The following is a 19,253-nucleotide window of genomic DNA, read 5'->3' on the forward strand; positions in this document are numbered from 1 at the left end:
ATATCTGTTTATGTGGCACCTTTGTCCGTGGCACCCCGGTCCGTGGCACCTTTGAATCACCCGGTCCGTGGCCCCCCTCCGATCATTCGTTCTCATCACGGGTCGGTCGTCCGTGTCAGCGCTGACTCACCCCGGTCCGTGTAGGTGGTGACCTATCAGACTATGACAGCGGTGAATCTCCTGCCGGTGTAAACATTAGCACGCCATTCCCGGTTGATGCTAATTCATCCACCGGTAATTTATCGTAGAGGCGTACACTCTGGTAGCGTGGACTGGTTCCGTGTCAACAGTGAACCGGACGGTGTCAACAGTGAACCGGACGGTATCAACAGTGAACCGGACGGTATCAACATGAACCGGACGGTATCAACATGAACCGGACGGTATCAACAGTGAACCGGACGGTATCAACATGAACCGGACGGTGTCAACATGAACCAAACGGTATCATCAGTGAACGGGACGGTATCAACATGAACGGGACGGTGTCAACATGAACCGGACTTTATCAACATGAACCGGACTTTATCAGCATGAACCGAACGGTATCAACAGTGAACCAAACGGTATCAACATGAACCGGACGGTATCAACAGTGAACCGGACGGTATCAACATGAACCGGACGGTATCAACAGTGAACCGGACGGTGTCAACAGTGAACCGGACGGTATCAACAGTGAACCGGACGGTATCAACATGAACCGGACGGTATCAACAGTGAACCGGACGTATCAACATGAACCGGACGTATCAACATGAACCGGACAGTATCAGCAGTGAACCGGACGGTATCAACAGTGAACCGGACGGTGTCAACAGTGAACCGGACGGTATCAACAGTGAACCGGACGGTATCAACATGAACCGGACGGTGTCAACATGAACCAAACGGTATCATCAGTGAACGGGACGGTATCAACATGAACGGGACGGTGTCAACATGAACCGGACTTTATCAGCATGAACCGAACGGTATCAACAGTGAACCAAACGGTATCAACATGAACCGGACGGTATCAACATGAACCGGACGGTATCAACAGTGAACCGGACAGTATCAACATGAACCGGACAGTATCAACATGAACCAAACGGCACCATCAGTGAACCGGACGGTATTAACAGTGAACCGGACGGTATCAACATGAACCGGACGGTATCAACATGAACCAAACGGTATCACCAGTGAACCAAACGGTATCAGCAGTGAACCGGACGGTATCAGCAGTGAACCGGACGGTATCACCAGTGAACCGGACGGCCTCATGGTTGACCGGGCATCAGCCCCGCAGAATGGCATCAATATTCAAGCCTGTCCGGGCCGGGGGTTTTAATATTAATTTCTCATTTTGCATATTCATACCCAGCCAGGCTCTTCCCTCAGGTAATCGCTCGCTCCTATCACTCACACCATGAATATTTCCTCATCGGCCCACTCATGCAAATGCACGAACCAATAGGAGACGTGAGGCGAGGCTTTGCGGGTTGAGGGCTGGCTTCCCCCGGCTTAAAACCAGGCTTAACCCCCACGGGACCTTCTCGGGACCCGTATATATGAATGGCTAATTCAATTATTCCATCACAGCCTTCATCAAAAAAGTAATAAAACTATCAAGATGGAGACCGGTGAGGAATCTGCAATGTGTTGATCAACTAGTGACAGAGATAATTAGGTGGGGGTGGGGGGGAGGGGGGTTGGGGGTGAGTGTGGGGGGGGGTTAGAGGGGGGGAGAAGGGGGTGTTCTGAGTGTTGTAATGTGATGTGTGGAGTAGGAGCTCTGCAGATGCTAAAAATGGTATACTGTAGTGATGTTGGGGGTGTGGTGGTAGTGGTGATGTTGGGGGTGTGGAGGTGGTGGTGGTGATGATGGGGGTGTGGTGGTGGTGATGGGGGTGTGGTGGTGATGTTGGGGGTGTGGTGGTGATGTTGGGGGTGTGGTGGTGATGTTGGGGGTGTGGTGGTGGTGATGGTGGGGGTGTGGTGGTGATGTTGGGGGTGTGGTGGTGGTGATGGTGGGGGTGTGGTGGTGGTGGTGGTGATGTTGACGGTGTCGTACTAACCTATTAGTGCCTACAAGGAAGTGAGGTCTAAGGTTCTCTATGCCAGATTGGGCCTTTGTTTTATTTTCTATGTCATATTCATTATCTCTTCCCACCCTAAGGTACTCATTCCTGGCCCTCTGGTATCTCTCTCTCTCTCTCTTTCTGCTCTCAGAGAGAGATACCAGAGAGATATCGCTCTCTCTCCTCTCTCTCTGTACTGGTGTACAGATTCCTGAGTCTATTGGGCTCTATCATGTCTTCCTTGAGTTGCCTCCACCACATCACTGACTAGTGCATTCCTTTTACTAACTACTCTGTCACTGAAAAAGTTCTTTCAGCAGTCTGTCTCTGTGGCTCATTGGGGTGTTCAGCTTCCACCTGTGTCCCCTTGTTCGTATACCACCAGTATTGATTGATGAAGATTAAGCTACCCAAGATGGTGGCACGGGCATGAATAGCCCGTAATCCACCCGTGTTAAGTAATCTGTCTTTATGTACCCTGTCAATTCCCCTGAAAACTTTGTATGTGATTATCATGTCCCCCTGAACTCTTTCAGCGACGTGAGGTGCAATCCGCTAAGCCTTTCCTCTTAACTCATACCTCTTAGTTCTGGGAACTAATCTAGTTTTGTTTTTATTATCTGTAATCTAGTAATTTTTACTAAAAATTTTAAGTGTAATTTTACAAATCTAGTGGCATACCTTTGGACTTTCTCCAGTTTTGTCTAATGCTTGACACAGTATGAGGGATTACATACTGGAACCGCATACTCTAGGATTTGGTCGTACATATTTGGTATACAAGGTGTGTGTGTAATTACCTAAGTGTAATTACCTAAGTGTAGTTACAGGATGAGAGCTACGCTCGTGGTGTCCCGTCTTCCCAACACTCTTTGTCATATAACAAATGTGTGTTTGTGTGTGTGTGTGTGTGTGTGTGTGTGTGTGTGTGTGTGTGTGTGTGTGTGTGTGTGTGTGTGTACTTACCTATTTGTGGTTGCAGGATTGAGCTTTAGCTCTTGGACTCCGCTTTTTTAGCAGCCGGTTGTCTAATGCAATAACTCCTGGCCTATTTTTCTATCAAACCTGCTTTTAAAGTTGTGAATTGAGTTTGCCTCTACAACCTGCTCATTTGGACCATTCCATTTACTCACTACCTTTACACTAAAATAAAGCTTTCTAACACCTCTATAACACAGCTGAATCTCAAGCTTCCATCTGTAAGCCTTTGTTTTATTGGTGTTCATTGTAAACGTGTCCTCTTTTTTTCCACTTTGTCAAACCCCCTGAGTATTTTATACGTCTGTATTATGTCCTCTCTCTCTCTCTCTCTCTCTCTCTCTCTCTCTCTCTCTCTCTCTCTCTCTCTCTCTCTCTCTCTCTCTCTCCTCTCTTCTAGCGTCGTCAGGTTTAGTTTTTTCAGTCTATCTTCATACCACATCCCTCGCAGTTCTGTGACGAGTCTCGTTGCAAACTTCTGCACCCGTTCGAGCTTCTTTATGTCTTTTTACAGATGGGGCTCCAGGATGGGGCGGCATAATCTAAAATTGGTTGCACAGAGTCGGTATACAGCGATCTAAAAGCCTCCTTATTAAAGTTCCTGACTTTTGCTAGCATAGAGTATGACGTTATTCATTTATACGAGTCTCTGTAGTTAAGTTTGGTGTTGTGTCCACTCCCAGTTTTTTTTTCTAGTCATAGGGAGGAACCTTTCCCTGTAATCGGGTATTGGCGTTTTCATCTCTTGGTTCCTTGATCCCATAACCTTACACTTGCTGGTGTTGAACTCTTGCAGCCATTTCTCGGACCAGCTCTGCAACTTGTTCAAGTCATCTTGGAGAATCTTACAATCCGCATCTGTCTCAATCCTCCTCATTAGCATTGCATCATCTACAAACATCGACATATAAGGACTCAACTCCTGCAGTCAAATCATCACGCACCGCTCCTGTGCCAGGTAAGTCCACTACGGGCCCACCATAGCCCGTGCTACTTGCACCGCTCCTGTGCCAGGTAAGTTCACTACGGGCTCACCATAGCCCGTGCTACTTGCCCCGCTCCTGTGCCAGGTAAGTCCACTGCGGGCTCACCATAGCCCGTGCTAATTGGAGCTTGTTCCGAGTAGCTGAATCTATGACAACAATGCAGTCAAATCATAAATGAGGAAGAGTATGGGTCCCGATCATTCAGTCCCACTTCTCGCCCCTCACTGTCACTCTGACTCCTGTCTGTTAGGTAATTCCTGACCCACGTTAGAGCGTTACCGCTTATTCCCGGCTGCCTCTCGAGTTTGTGTAGTAACCTCCTATGTGGTACTGTATCAAAGGCTTGATGATAAGATGATAAAGATTAAGCCACCCAAAGGGTGGCACGGGCATGAATAGCCCGTAAGTGGTGGCCCTTTTGAGCCATTACCAGTATCAACAGCTGATACTGGAGATCTGTGGAGGTGCGACTGCACCCTGCGTGACGGGAGATGTCTCCCGTCATCAAAGACTTGATTGATTGATGAAGATTAAGCCACCCAAGAGGTGGCACGGGCATGAATAGCCCGTAAGTGTATCAAAGGCTTTGGGCAGTCCAGATATACGCAATCTGCGCAGCCGTCTTGCCACATTGTCGTTACCTTATCATAAAACTTCAGGAGGTTCGTCAGGCATGATTTCCCCTCCCTAAAGCTGTGTTGTTGTTGATGGTCTACAAACCTAATTCTTTCTAGGTGTGCAACTAGTCTTAAACCTTAGAACAAACAAACCTTGATGCAAGTACTTTGCAAGTACTTGAAACTTGATGCAAGTACTTTGCAAGGACTTGAAAGATGTATATGAGTGACACCTACGCCTGTAAGTGCCTCTTCTCTATCTCCATTCCTGTAGATTGAATGATTGAATGTAGATTGATATCTTAGGTTATCTCTCCTGGTGCCGCCTAAGATGACCTAAGATATCTCAAGATCAGGACCGATATTTCCCGACCCTTCGTCACCTTCACGATCACCATCCTCAGCATCATGTTCACCATCTTGGTCATGACGATCATGTTCTTCATCATCATGTTCACTATCTTGGTCATCCTCATCATGTTCACTGTATCTGCCGTCACCTTCGTGCGCGACGTCATCGTCGTCACCATTAAACCACCTTCACCCCTCATCATCACATATAAAATATGTAAATCACTGTTATCCTTCACTATCACTTTCACTACCAGCGCAGCGATAAATAAGGTCTCACGACGATGATACTGTCACCATGCAAGTCATAAAGATCGCCATCACTATCACCTCTTCATACACTATCTTCACAATCACCGCCACCACCATCACCAACACCCTCATCCCCCCATCATCATCTACTTTCCACCAACTATCACTATCTAGGGAATCGCCACCACTCGGAGCGGATATTTGCATACATTCTACATTATAATGAGGGGGGGGAGGATGGGGGGGAGGAGGAGAAGGAGAACGGGGAGGAGGTGGGAGGGGGAGAAGGGAAGGAATGGAAGGAGAGGGGAAGGGGGAGAGTGGGTAGTGGGGATGGGACATAGTGAATAAGGAAGAGAGGGGAGTAAGAATAAGGAAGAATAAAGATGAGTGAGATTAAAACAACAATAAAGCCTAGAAAGGAGCAGCAGATGATGTGAGGATGCGAACCACACACACACACACACACACACACACACACACACACACACACACACACACACACACACAGACTATGTGGTTGACAAATGGAATGCATTAGGGGGTGATGTGGTGGAGGCTGACTCCATACACAGTTTCAAGTGTAGATATGACAGAGCCCGATAGGCTCAGGAATCTGTACACCTGTTGATTGACGGTTGAGAGGCGGGACCAAAGAGCCAGAGCTCAACCCCCGCAAACACAACTAGGTGAGTACAACTAGGTGAGTACACACACACACACACACACACACACACACACACGACATAGACGAAATGTTCACACGGAATAGTAACAGAACGAGAGGACATGGATGGAAGCTTGAAACTCAGATGAGTCACAGAGATGTTAGGAAGTTTTCTTTTAGCGTGAGAGTAGTGGGGAAATGGAATGCACTTCAGGAACAGGTTGTGGAAGCAAATACTATTCATAATTTTAAAACCAGGTATGATAGGGAAATAGGACAGGAGTCATTGCTGTAAACAACCGATGCTCGAAAGGCGGGATCCAAGAGTCAATGCTCGATCCTGCAGACACAACTAGGTGAGTACACACACATATATATATATATATATATATATATATATATATATATATATATATATATATATATATATATATATGTCGTACCTAGTAGCCAGAACTCACTTTTTGGCCTACTATTCAAGGCCCGATTTGCCTAATAAGCCAAGTTTTCCTGAATTAATATATTTTTTCTAATTTTTTTCTTATGAAATGATAAAGCTACCCATTTCATTATGTATGAGGTCAAATTTTTTTTATTGGAGTTAAAATTAACGTAGATATATGACCGAACCTAACCAACCCTACCTAACCTAACCTAACCTATCTTTATAGGTTAGGTTTGGTTAGGTAGCCGAAAAAGTTAGGTTAGGTTAGGTTAGGTAGGTTAGGTAGTCGAAAAACAATTAATTCATGAAAACTTGGCTTACTAGGCAAATTTGGCCTTGCATAGTAGGCTGAGAAGTGCGTTCTGGCTACTAGGTACGACATATATATATATATATATATATATATATATTTATATATTTTTTTTTTTTTTTCGTTTATATCCATATTTATTATGATTTATAAATCTATGACTATAAGAGGACGTGTCTGATAATTAATTAAAAATAAAATAATTAAATAGTTCCCATCGGCTTTGAAGAAGGGGGGGCGGATTTTGAAATATGAAAGAAGTATGTTTTTAATTTACGAGTTTTTACCCTTTACGTCCATAATATGACGAATCAAATATTCTGTTCATTTTCCAGCTATCAATGCATGAAGTGTTAAAATGCTGTAATCAAAAGTTAATTATTTTTGTTTTTTTTTCTAAAAATTTTGGGAAAAGGGCACCGATGTCACAGCCAAATCGTCGCTGGGGTGAGTATGTGACTATGCTATATATATATATATATACGATATATATAGGGAGCCGGTCGGCCGAGCGGACAGCACACTGGACTTGTGATCCTGTGGTCCTGGGTTCGATCCCAGGCGCCGGCGAGAAACAATGGGCAGAGTTTCTTTCACCCTATGCCCCTGATACCTAGCAGTAAAATAGGTACCTGGGTGTTAGTCAGCTGTCACGGGCTGCTTCCTGAGGGTGGAGGCCTGGTCGAGGACCGGGCCGCGGGGACACTAAAGCCCCGAAATCATCTCAAGATAACCTCAAGAAGATATGCTACGCTATTCCCTTCCGAATTCTGGCGAACTGGACGCGACCATGCCAGGCACATACCCCACAGGAATCCTGGTGGCAACGATGAGTCACAATAACGTGGTTGATGATACGATGACCAGACCATACATCAGAAGATGAAGAGACGACGACGTTTCGGTCCGTCCCGGACCAGTATCAAGTCGACTGTGTGGTATAGTCGACTTGATAATGATCCAGAATGGACGGAAACATCGAAAATTAAGTGAGGAAAGACTCAAGCATCTAACCTCCAACCCCGGACAGACAATATAAAATATATATAAAACCTGTACTTACATTTTTCCTATATATAAACCCCTCTCTCACCTCAGCACATTATAGATTGAAAAAAAGAGGTTTTTGCCGGATATCCATATAACCAAACCTGATGATAGCACACTACTAGGCGCTCCTCTTGGATCTGTAGTCATCGACGAGGTCCAGGGTAAGAAGATCGCTGACCTGAAGACGACGGATGAGAGGAAGGTTATCTTGAGATGATTCCGGGGCTTTAGTGTCCCCGCAACCCCCAGGAAGCAGCCCGTGACAGCTGACTAACACTCAGGTACCTATTTTACTGCTAGGTAACAGGGGCATAGGTGAAAGAAACTCTGCCTATTGTTTCTCTCCGGCGAACGTGATCGAACCCGGGACCACAGGATCACAAGTCCAGTGTGCTGTCCGCTCGGCCGACCGGCTCCCCATCCCCGAATACACCATTCATCTCATCGTGAGCAGATGCATCGTGATGCATCTGCTCACTGGTGCTCACGATGCACCTTAACCTCATCACCAGATGCATCCCCAGTCTGCCGCTTCTTTCTGAGATTGATGATTGATAAGGATTAAGCCACCCAAGCGGTGGCACGGGCATGAATAGCCCCGTAATTTCTGAGATGATCCGCCATCTTTTAATAGCTGAGGTGAGTACGATAGCTTATGGAAATCATGGGTTGGGGGTTAGCGACGGTAGAAGGTTGGGGGGTAGGAGGGGAAGGTGAATGGAGGGGTGGTGGGGGGGGGAAAGGGGAGGGGAAGGGGGGGGGGAAAGGGGAGGGGAAAGGGGGGGGAAAGGGGAGGGGAAGGGGGGGGAAGGGGAGGGGAAGGGGAGGGGGATTAGCGACCAATGCGATGCAGAGGAATCACATAAGAAAGGGGTTTCATCTCGTACACGGGATAAATAAATACCTTGGCTATTGTGATGCCGGAGGCTTTGTTGAGGCTGGCTTACTGCCCCTCCTCCACCCCCCCCCCCCCCCCGACCCTACAGCACGCGTTCCTTCCTTACCGGCCCACGCACGCACGCACGTACACACCACCATCATCCCTCACAACACACTCCTCATGCCTCACAACACCTAGCCACTCACCCAAAACACAATATTTATTCCTGCAAATTTCCCCTAAATTAACAAATCCACAAGGGCCGTGACGAGGATTCGAACCTGCGTCCGGGAGCATCCCAGACACTGCCTTAATCATTTGATGCATCACGTTAGTGTGATCTCTGTGTGTTCCCCTAAATTCTATTTTCCCTCCCTTAAATCACCCCCAGCACATCTAAGCACGCTACGTGCAACCCCTCGTACACTACACCTCCCTCTTGTACACTCTACACCCCCCTCATGTACACTCTACACCCCTCGCATGTACACTCTACACCCCCTAGTACCCTTTACCTCATTAATGTTCCACACCCCTATTCATTAGTAACCATAGAAATGCGTTATTTAACCCCCACAACACTTTGACCCAATTTATTCACCCTCGGTATCTCCTATCTAAGCTTCCCACTTTCCTTGCCTCATGAACGCATACTTAATATCCTTCCCCTCCCCACCCCTCACTCCCTCTCACTTCCCCCAGGCCATTAAGGTAATGCCGCCCAGCTTGTCACACTAACTTCAGGGTTCCTTCAGTCGAGGTGTGACCATCCCGCACCAGGTGGAAAGACATGGAATCTGGCCCGCGTTAGCGAATGAGTTGGGCACACTAGTCTGACGCCCTCACACTGCGTCGTCACCCCACCAACTCACGCTAAACCCCCACACTGCCTCATTGACCAAGAACCCACGCGAATCCTCACACCTCATCCAATCATGGTGACCCAAGTCCAGCTGTGCGGATTAGGATGTGACGCTATAGTTGGATAAATAACGCTCATGTGGAGGTAACGAAGACTGCGTAGGTAACGGTAGGTAGGTAGTGGAGGTAACGAAGAAAGGTATAAGTATACACAACGCCCATTTCCATACCGTCCTTGGTATGTATGACGAACGATACCAGGAATTCTATTGCTCGATGAAATATACAACATCCTTACAAATAAACCTGTCACTGGTTTAATAATGCAGCTGCGACAATGTTATGATGTATGACAAGATGCAGCTGTGCCCGGCGGCCGTCGGTGATGTCCCAGCATACAACAATATAACCTCAGCAGCGCCTGAAACGGTTGTGCCCTGAAACCCTTTGCAAAATGACATATACTTGCGTGTGCCTCGAGGGATGGAAACATACCATTTACAGTCGTTCTGTGAACCACTGACGATATCATCACGAGTGAGACGAATGCCAGAAAATGAGAGAGGGTGTCATTATATATTCGAATTGATACTTTTTATTTCAAAAGTTACGATGAAACATTATTCGTAGAGTGAAATTTAGGATAACTGGTAGTAAGCAATTAAGGAATTTAATCTTACGATCGTCCTAATAACAAAAAAAAACGAAAAACTTCAAAAAGTTATATTTTTAATCAAGTAAACAAAATGTATATTATTTACATGTTAACTTGGCGACGAGGTCCTCGTAGTCCCGTGGCGCCAACTCTCCTGCTTTTGGTAACTGTTTATAATATTCTTGGCGACAAAGAAGCACATCCACGAGTGAAAGCTAAAAATATAAACACATTGGAAGTGTGTGTGTGTGTGTGTGTGTGTGTGTGTGTGTGTGTGTGTGTGAGTGTGTGTGTGTGTGTGTGTGTGTGTGTGTGTGTTCTCGTTGATCATTTAAATCATACTTTTATTGTTTTCATACATTTTTTACAGGTATTTATACATAGATCTATGTGAAACCTATCATCGAGTAATCTGCCCTAGCATGGAACCCCCTACCGAAAGAAGCCCAAAACAAAAGAAAAGATCCAAAAAATTTGCAACAAGGCTCGTTCCAGAGCTAAGGGGCTTGAGCTATGAAGAAAGACTGAGGGAACTGGGAAACACAGTGATGTTAGAAAGGGCTTTTTCAGCCTACGAGTCGAAAATAAATGGAACGGACTAGTTGAACGAAGTTGTCGAAGCCAATTCGATACACAATTTTAAACGTAAATATGAGAAGAAAAACTAATGAAAAAAAGTTATTGCATTGAACCAATGATGTGGTCGAAATTATGTGACACATACAAACATACATACATACGTATAAACATACATACATACATACATACATACATACATACATACATACATACATACATGCGCGAATGCGAACAAGCCTGAATGGTCCCCAGGACTATATGCAACTGAAAACTCACACCCCAGAAGTGACTCGAACCCATACTGCCAGGAGCACTCTGCTGGCGTACAGGACCCCTTAACCGCTCGACCAACACGACCGGACAAAAAGAGGATGTTACATACATACATACATACATACATACATACATACATACATACATACATACATACATACATACATACATACATACACAAATAAAATCCCCTTGACAAAATTTTAATTAAGTCATTAAATGAAAATTAAATTATTTTTAGCAATGACACACAAACAAACAAAAAAAAACCCACAAATGACAAAGGCCTGGTAGGATGTAAACAGCCGATCGTAATAGGCCATTAGCGCCAGGTAACCAAATATTGTCAGGTAAATAAGGGCACCAGCAGCGGCAACACCGCCCCCAGTTGCCAACCTGCCTCCCACACACACATTAAACTCTCCCCCAATTATGATAAAAATCAACACACTCATTTAAATTAAATCAATTTGTGATACCATATCAAACTAATATATATTTTATATATATATATATATATATATATATATATATATATATATATATATATATATATATATATATATATATATATATATATAGCTATTACTAGGATAGCTATTAATGTTATCCTCCACCTCTCTACCAGTTCTCAACTCAGTTCTTGCGGTTGAGTGATTGATCGCTCGATGGATGGATAGAGACATATTCTGATAGATCGATGAATGGACGCAAGACATATTACGTCAGGACATGATCAGTCAATGGACCCCCCCCGTGGATAGATATATTTACTGATCGACAATTGAGTGTTCTGTGATCTGATAGGTAGATATTCACTGATCGGCCGACCGGTGTATCTGATTCGCCAATCGTGCGAGTGTGTGTGTGTGTATGTGTGTGATTCGCAGTAATATATATATGCACTAATGAATTGATTGTTAAAATTGTTGCATGACAGATTGTAGAATGTAGATTTTTCCACCAATCATCAACAGGTTTCTCCCAAACCTTGCCTAAGTCCTTCCTGCCTTGGTCCCGTCAGTCTTACCTTCGTTCCCCTAAGCCTTGCCTTAGTCCTTAGTGTTTATATCAAACGATTGTGAGGAAGCCGCAAGCCCAACCTTCTTCCCATCACAGTACTTGTCAGCGGGTGTAAAAATATTTCTTAGGTTCGAATCGTCGGAAAGGCATCAAATGAATGAACCTTAAAATAGTTGACAGTACGTTATCCTTTGCAGTTTGGGGAGGGAATGGGGGGGGGGGAAGGGGTTACAGGAAAGGGGGAGAAGGGGGGGGGGAAGGGGTTACAGGAAAGGGGGAGAAGGGGGGGGGAAGGGGTTACAGGAAAGGGGGAGAAGGGGGGGGGGAAGGGGAGAGGCGAAGAAATGGGTTGTTACAGCACCACAAAGATTAAGAACCAGAACTCTGCTCGAACCAGAACCTCTGCTCGAACCAGAACCTCTTCTGTTTCTCGAACCGGATTCAATATAGACTCCCAAATAGCCCTCCTACCCCTGTTATAGAGCCCTATCCTGTCCCTATACCTATCCTGTCCCCTCCTATCCTGACCCTCCTAAGACCCCCCCCCCCCCATCTCCTAGCGTCCACAACGGCTCCCCAGGACCAGCTGCTGGGGGCACGCACCGTAGGCCTAAATCTGGGCACGTGCGTGTCGTTACCCATTGTCGGACTTGGAAGTCTTATGCTGGACTTATTCAAGTCCCACTAGGCCAACTACTGCCCCCCCCTCTCCCAGGATGCAACCCACAACAGTTGGATGACACTCGGGTACTTATTTACGACTGGGTGAATAGAGGCATCAGCGGAACAGGAAACTGCCCAAACGTCTCCGACCTGCTGCAAGGAACCGGGCCTGGAATCTTGCGTCGTGGGGCGTACGTACATATCTTGCGTCCTGGGGCTAACGTACGTATCTTGCGTCCTGGGGCTAACGTACATATCTTGCGTCCTGGGGCTAACGTACGTATCTTGCGTCCTGGGGCGTACGTACATATCTTGCATCATGGGGGCGTACGTACATATCTTGCGTCCTGGGGGCGTACGTACGTATCTTGCGTCCTGGGGGCGTACGTAGGTATCTTGCGTCCTGGGGGCATACGTACATATCTTGCGTCCTGGGGGCGTACGTACGTATCTTGCATCATGGGGGCGTACGTACATATCTTGCGTCCTGGGGGCGTACGAACATATCTTGCATCCTTGTTCGTGCCTATCTTACGCCCTAAGGCGGGGCGTAATCTGGCGTCCCACTACGGGCGTACCTGGCGTGCTGGTTTAAGCGTATCCTCCCCCCTTATCCCGGCGAGTCCTCACTGAGCCCGGCACCCGGGACCTCTTTGTCATGATAATCATGTATTATTATCCTGATTATATGTGAAATGGGTTCTGACGCAGGTAGGCTGATAGGTAAAGAGACGGGTGAGAGATGTTCTGTGATGTGCTGATGGGCAGGGGAAGGGTGATAGATGTTCTGTGATGTGCTGATGGGCAGGGGAAGGGTGATAGATGTTCTGTGATGTGCTGATGGGCAGGGGAAGGGTGAGAGATGTTCTGTGATGTACTGATGGGCAGGGGAAGGGTGAGAGATGTTCTGTGATGTGCTGATGGGCAGGGGAAGGGTGAGAGATGTTCTGTGATGTGCTGATGGGCAGGAGAAGGGTGAGAGATGTTCTGTGATGTACTGATGGGCAGGAGAAGGGTGACAGATGTTCTGTGATGTGCTGATGGGCAGGGGAAGGGTGACAGATGTTCTGTGATGTGCTGATGGGCAGGGGAAGGGTGATAGATGTTCTGTGATGTACTGATGGGCAGGGAAGGGTGAGAGACGGTGGGAGGGAGTGAAGGAGGAGGAGGAAAGGGGATTCGAACCCAAGACCAAAGTGAGAAGGAATAATCGAACAGCCATCAATTTTCAGCTTCAAAACGAAAAACAAAAAATTCTCAAAAATTTCTGGAGATTCCCTGTGAGTATTATACAACAACTGAAGTCTCACAAAAGGTTATAAAAACAGAGGCGTGTAAAATATTAAAGTCAAAAACATTTAATATGTGAAGGAATCCGGAGTATAAAATGCCCGGATGAAAGGAGAAATTCGGATGAAACACTAAGATGATATATTGTTAAAAGGCAGATGACATTTCCTCGATTGGTGACTAGCGTCAAATTTGAAGTGTTTCGTCTAACCAGAACGGTACAAACTTAGCCTAGCCTAGCCAAATCTAACCTAACCTAGCCTAACCTAACCTAGCCTAGCCTAACCTAGCCTAACCTAACCTAGCCTAACTTAACCTAGCATAACCTAACGTAGCCTAATCCTAACCTAACCTAGCTTAACCTAACCTAACCTAACCTAACCTAACCTAGCTTAACCTAACCTAACCTAACCTAGCTTAACCTAACCTAACTTAACCTAGCATAACCTAACGTAGCCTAACCCTAACCTAACCTAACTTAGCCTAACCTAGTCTAACCTAAAATAACCTAACCTATCCTAGCCTAACCTAACCTAACCTAGCTGATCCAGTCAGTCGATCCTATCAAGGCCGATGATCAATAACGCGGGGGAACGTTGGTACTACGATGTTGTTATGTACTAGTGTACTAGTGTACCAGTGTACCAGTGTACTAGTGTACTAGTGTAACAGTGTACCAGTGTACTAGTGTACTAGTGTACCAGTGTACTAGTGTACTAGTGTACCAGTGTACCAGTGTACTAGTGTAACAGTGTACCAGTGTACCAGTGTACTAGTGTACTAGTGTAACAGTGTACCAGTGTACCAGTGTACTAGTGTACTAGTGTAACAGTGTACCAGTGTACTAGTGTAACAGTGTACCAGTGTACTAGTGTAACAGTGTACCAGTGTACTAGTGTACTAGTGTAACAGTGTACCAGTGTACTAGTGTACCAGTGTACTAGTGTACTAGTGTACCAGTGTACTAGTGTACTAGTGTACCAGTGTACCAGTGTACTAGTGTAACAGTGTACCAGTGTACCAGTGTACTAGTGTACTAGTGTAACAGTGTACCAGTGTACTAGTGTACTAGTGTAACAGTGTACCAGTGTACCAGTGTACTAGTGTACCAGTGTAACAGTGTACCAGTGTACTAGTGTACCAGTGTACTAGTGTACCAGTGTACTAGTGTACCAGTGTACTAGTGTACACTAGTACACCAATGTGATCTCGTGCAGACAGATTCTCTCTTATACGTTTAAAAGCAACACTCACCTGGAAAAGATATAGATGCCCCAATAAGGCTATTAACTACCAACAAACAAGGGGCTACAATTAGATACAGTAGTAAAGTGTCAAGAGTTTCCAGTAAAAGATATGATACCAAAAAAGTAACTTTATATCTCTTTGTAATAGTCCTTAAAAATTTATCGTTAAAGCATAAAATAAAATCCACGAAAATGCTAATTTATTTTAATGCATAAAATAAATCACTGAAATAACAAACTAAACCATTGACCTTAATGGGGAAGAGATGGATGGCTGAGGCCTCAACCACACACGAAATGGATTAAATTGGGCTTAAATTGGGATTAAATTGGGATTAAATTGGGATTAAATTGGGATTAAATTGGGATTAAATTGGGATTAAATTGGGATTAAATTGGGATTAAATTGGGCTTAAATTGGGATTAAATTGGGATTAAATCTCATAATTACCAGAAAATCCATAACAGATATGTATAGCCGGTCGGCCGAGCGGACAGCACGCTGGACTTGTGATCCTGGGTTCGATCCCAGGCGCCGGCGAGAAACATTGGGCAGAGTTTCTTTCACTCTATGCTCCTGTTACCTAGCAGTAAAATAGGTACCTGGGTGTTAGTCAGCTGTCACGGGCTGCTTCCTGGGGGTGGAGGCCTGGTCGAGGACCGGGCCGCGGGGACACTAAAAAGCCCCGAAATCATCTCAAGAAAACCTCAAGATAGCCCAACCGCTTGATCTGGACGGCATATGGCGACGGTCTCGACTTCTTGCAGGTCGGCGTTCAATCCCCATGCACCCATCCTATTCTAAATCCCTATACCCCCCATCCTTTCCAAGTAGTATATAGTCGTAATGGCTTGGTGCTTGATCTTGATAACTACCTTACCGTAGTTATGATGACTAATTCGCTCGTTATGCCACAAATAATGTCTGAAACGCCCAAAATAGATCATATGAAGCTGGTACTTAAGGACTACATTGGCTTTAAAACAAGACAGCCGGATCTCATATAACCAGCACCAGCTAAACTAGACCTTGTAACATTAGACATTACGACTGCAAATTGCGTGAAAGAATACCTGCCGTCTTGACTTATCCTAAAATAACCAGATTTACACCTTACAATGCCAGTAGTTAAGATTGAAACTCGTTTGCGATTGCCTAACCCAGCCTCCCACAGTCAAAGAGACAGCATACAAGACCTTGTAGCACGAGGAGATACGGGCGAGAGTCCGGTGCAGGGAGAACTCCCTTGTCATCTCCGAGCAACGTTAATGAAAGAAATAATAAAGTGTCGATGGACAACAAGGCTTAATGAGAAGTGGCTGTGTCACACCCTGTGTCACACCCATAGTGATCTGTGTCACACCCACAGTGATCTGTGTCACACCCACAGTGATCTGTGTCACACCCACAGTGATCTGTGTCACACCCACAGTGATCTGTGTCACACCCACAGTGATCTGTGTCACACCCACAGTGATCTGTGTCACACCCACAGTGACCTGTGTCACACCCACAGTGATCTGTGTCACACCCACAGTGATATGTCACACCCACAGTGATCTGTGTCACACCCACAGTGATATGTGTCACACTCACAGTGACCTGTGTCACACCCACAGTGATCTGTGTCACACTCACAGTGATCTGTGTCACACCCACAATGATCTGTGTCACCGTGGGTGTGACACAGATCTGTGACAATATATATATATATATATATATATATATATATATATATATATATATATATATATATATATATATATATATATATATATATATATCAAGTAGGAAAGAAAACCTTCAATAGCTACACATAACAATATATTAATCACTTTCACTGGCATCGTAAATCTAGATCAAGTTATAATTCTCAAGAACCAAACGAGTAAATGACCTCATTCATGAACTACTCATCAATAAACCAATGAATCAAGAGCCTGAGCAACCGTTGCACAGCGTGAATCACCTGAGCTGGTTTTCCCCACTTTGCTCCCAAAAATATTATTAAACCCGCTAACTATGTCTCACTCGTGCCTTCTTAACCTATTTTTTATTTTGGTTGCGGAAAAGATTTTTGGTTAGGCCAGAGATGCGCATAGGAGCTGCCCCCACCAGGGAGATGGCAAAATATATGAAATCTGAAATAAGTCACTGAGGATTGTCGCCCCCGGGGGGACTTGGAGGACAAGCGGGGGCCCCCAAGGGGGACAAGCGGGGGCCCCCAAGGGGGATAAGAGGGCCCCCAAGGGGACAAGAGGGCCCCCAAGGGGACAAGAGGGCCCCCAAGGGGACAAGCGGGCCCCCCAAGGGGACAAGCCGGCCCCCAAGGTGACAAGCGGGCCCCCAAGGAGACAAGACGGCCCCCAAAGAGACAAGAAGGCCCCCAAGGAGACAAGAAGGCCCCCTAGGAGACAAGAAGGCCCCCAAGGAGACAAGAAGGCCCCCAAGGAGACAAGAAGGCCCCCAAGGTGACCAGAGGGCCCCCTGGACCTCTTGTCCCAGCCACAGGACACATTATGCCAGCCACCTCCCCACCTCCCGCTCTGAATAACACACTGAAATAAATTACAGTAACCAGGAAAACACCTTAAAATGAGTGAATTCCTTAACAAAATAAAGCTGAGACATTAATAATAAGGCTGAACTAAATAAAGTTCAGCTAAAATAAAGGCTGAACAAGTACCAAACATTAATAAAATATTAAAAGGGAGACCAACCTGGTCGAAGACTGTTGTGATGAGTAGTTGGGTTGATTCTGGCTCATCAGCCATTCATCCTGTTACCTTTGGGGGTCATTTTTTTAAGGTCTTGTATGGTTCGAGTCCTGGATAGGAATGGTACTGGACCTCGCTACCGATCCTTAACTGATGACCGCTGTTCACCCAGTAGCAATTTGGGGACATGGTTGTATAGCCCGCTTGACGGGTCGTGTTCCAGGGAGAACTAGCAGGGATATGAGGCTTGAGATGAGGAATGGGACGGGACAAGCCTGTTTAGCATGGACGGGACGGAACGGGACGGGACGGGACGGGACGGGACGAGACGGGACGAGACGGGACGAGACGGGACAGGACGGGACAGGACGGGACGGGACGGGACGGGACGGGACGGGGTAAGCCTGCTAACACGTGTCAGAGGTTAATTGCAATTAAATATTCGTAAATACGTCTCTTATCCCCCCTTTTACTTCCCCCCCCCCCCTCATACTCCTTCTCCCTTTCTTCCTTACTTCCCCCCCCCTCATACTCCTTCTCCCTTTCTTCCTCACTTCCCTCACATTCCTCACTAGCCTTCATTTCTTCCCCTCACTTCTCTTCTCTTTTCCATTCACCCCTCACATATTCCCCCTCACTTTCCCTCCCTCTTCCATTTCACCTTTGCCATTATTCCCATTCCTGTTCCTCATTACTCCCGGGCCCTCATTTCCCTCCTGCTTTCCCCTCACCCGTGAGGGGAAACAGTGAGGACAACAAAGAGCTCCGCCTCACACTGAGTCTTTATTGAGCTACTAATTAAGAGCCAAGACCCGTCCACCAGTTCTCATTCTCCGGGCGACGGTGGGGGGTGTGGGGGGTTGGTGGGGGGGAAGAGGGGGTGTGGGGGGTGGGGGGAAGAGGGGGGTGTGGGGGGAGGGGGAGTTAAGGGGGATGGAGGAGAGGTGGAGGTGGGAATGAGGCGTAAGTGAGGGAAGGAGGAGGAGGAGAAATGAGGGGAAGGGAATGGACTTGAAGGAAAGGGGATGTGACATGAGGAACAGTGAGAAGGGGAATTGAAGGGAAGGGAGGAGTAAGGAATGAGGGGAATGATAGTAAGAGAGAGAGGAAGAGTATAGTGAGAGGGAGGAAAAGGTGGTATGAAAATGCAGAATGAGAGAAGGGTGGAGAGGGAGGGAGGGAGGGAGAGAGAGGGAGGGAGGGGAATGGAAAGATTAGTAAACAGAGAAACGAGAATGAATTAACGAAAAGAGCATCATGAAGGATGTAAGAAGGATGGAGAGTGGATAAGATGGAACACAGAATAAAGAAGAATGAAGTGAGGAATGAAAAGGAAAGACTG

Source organism: Procambarus clarkii, chromosome 24, assembly GCF_040958095.1.
Source record: "Procambarus clarkii isolate CNS0578487 chromosome 24, FALCON_Pclarkii_2.0, whole genome shotgun sequence".
NCBI lineage: Eukaryota > Metazoa > Arthropoda > Malacostraca > Decapoda > Cambaridae > Procambarus > Procambarus clarkii.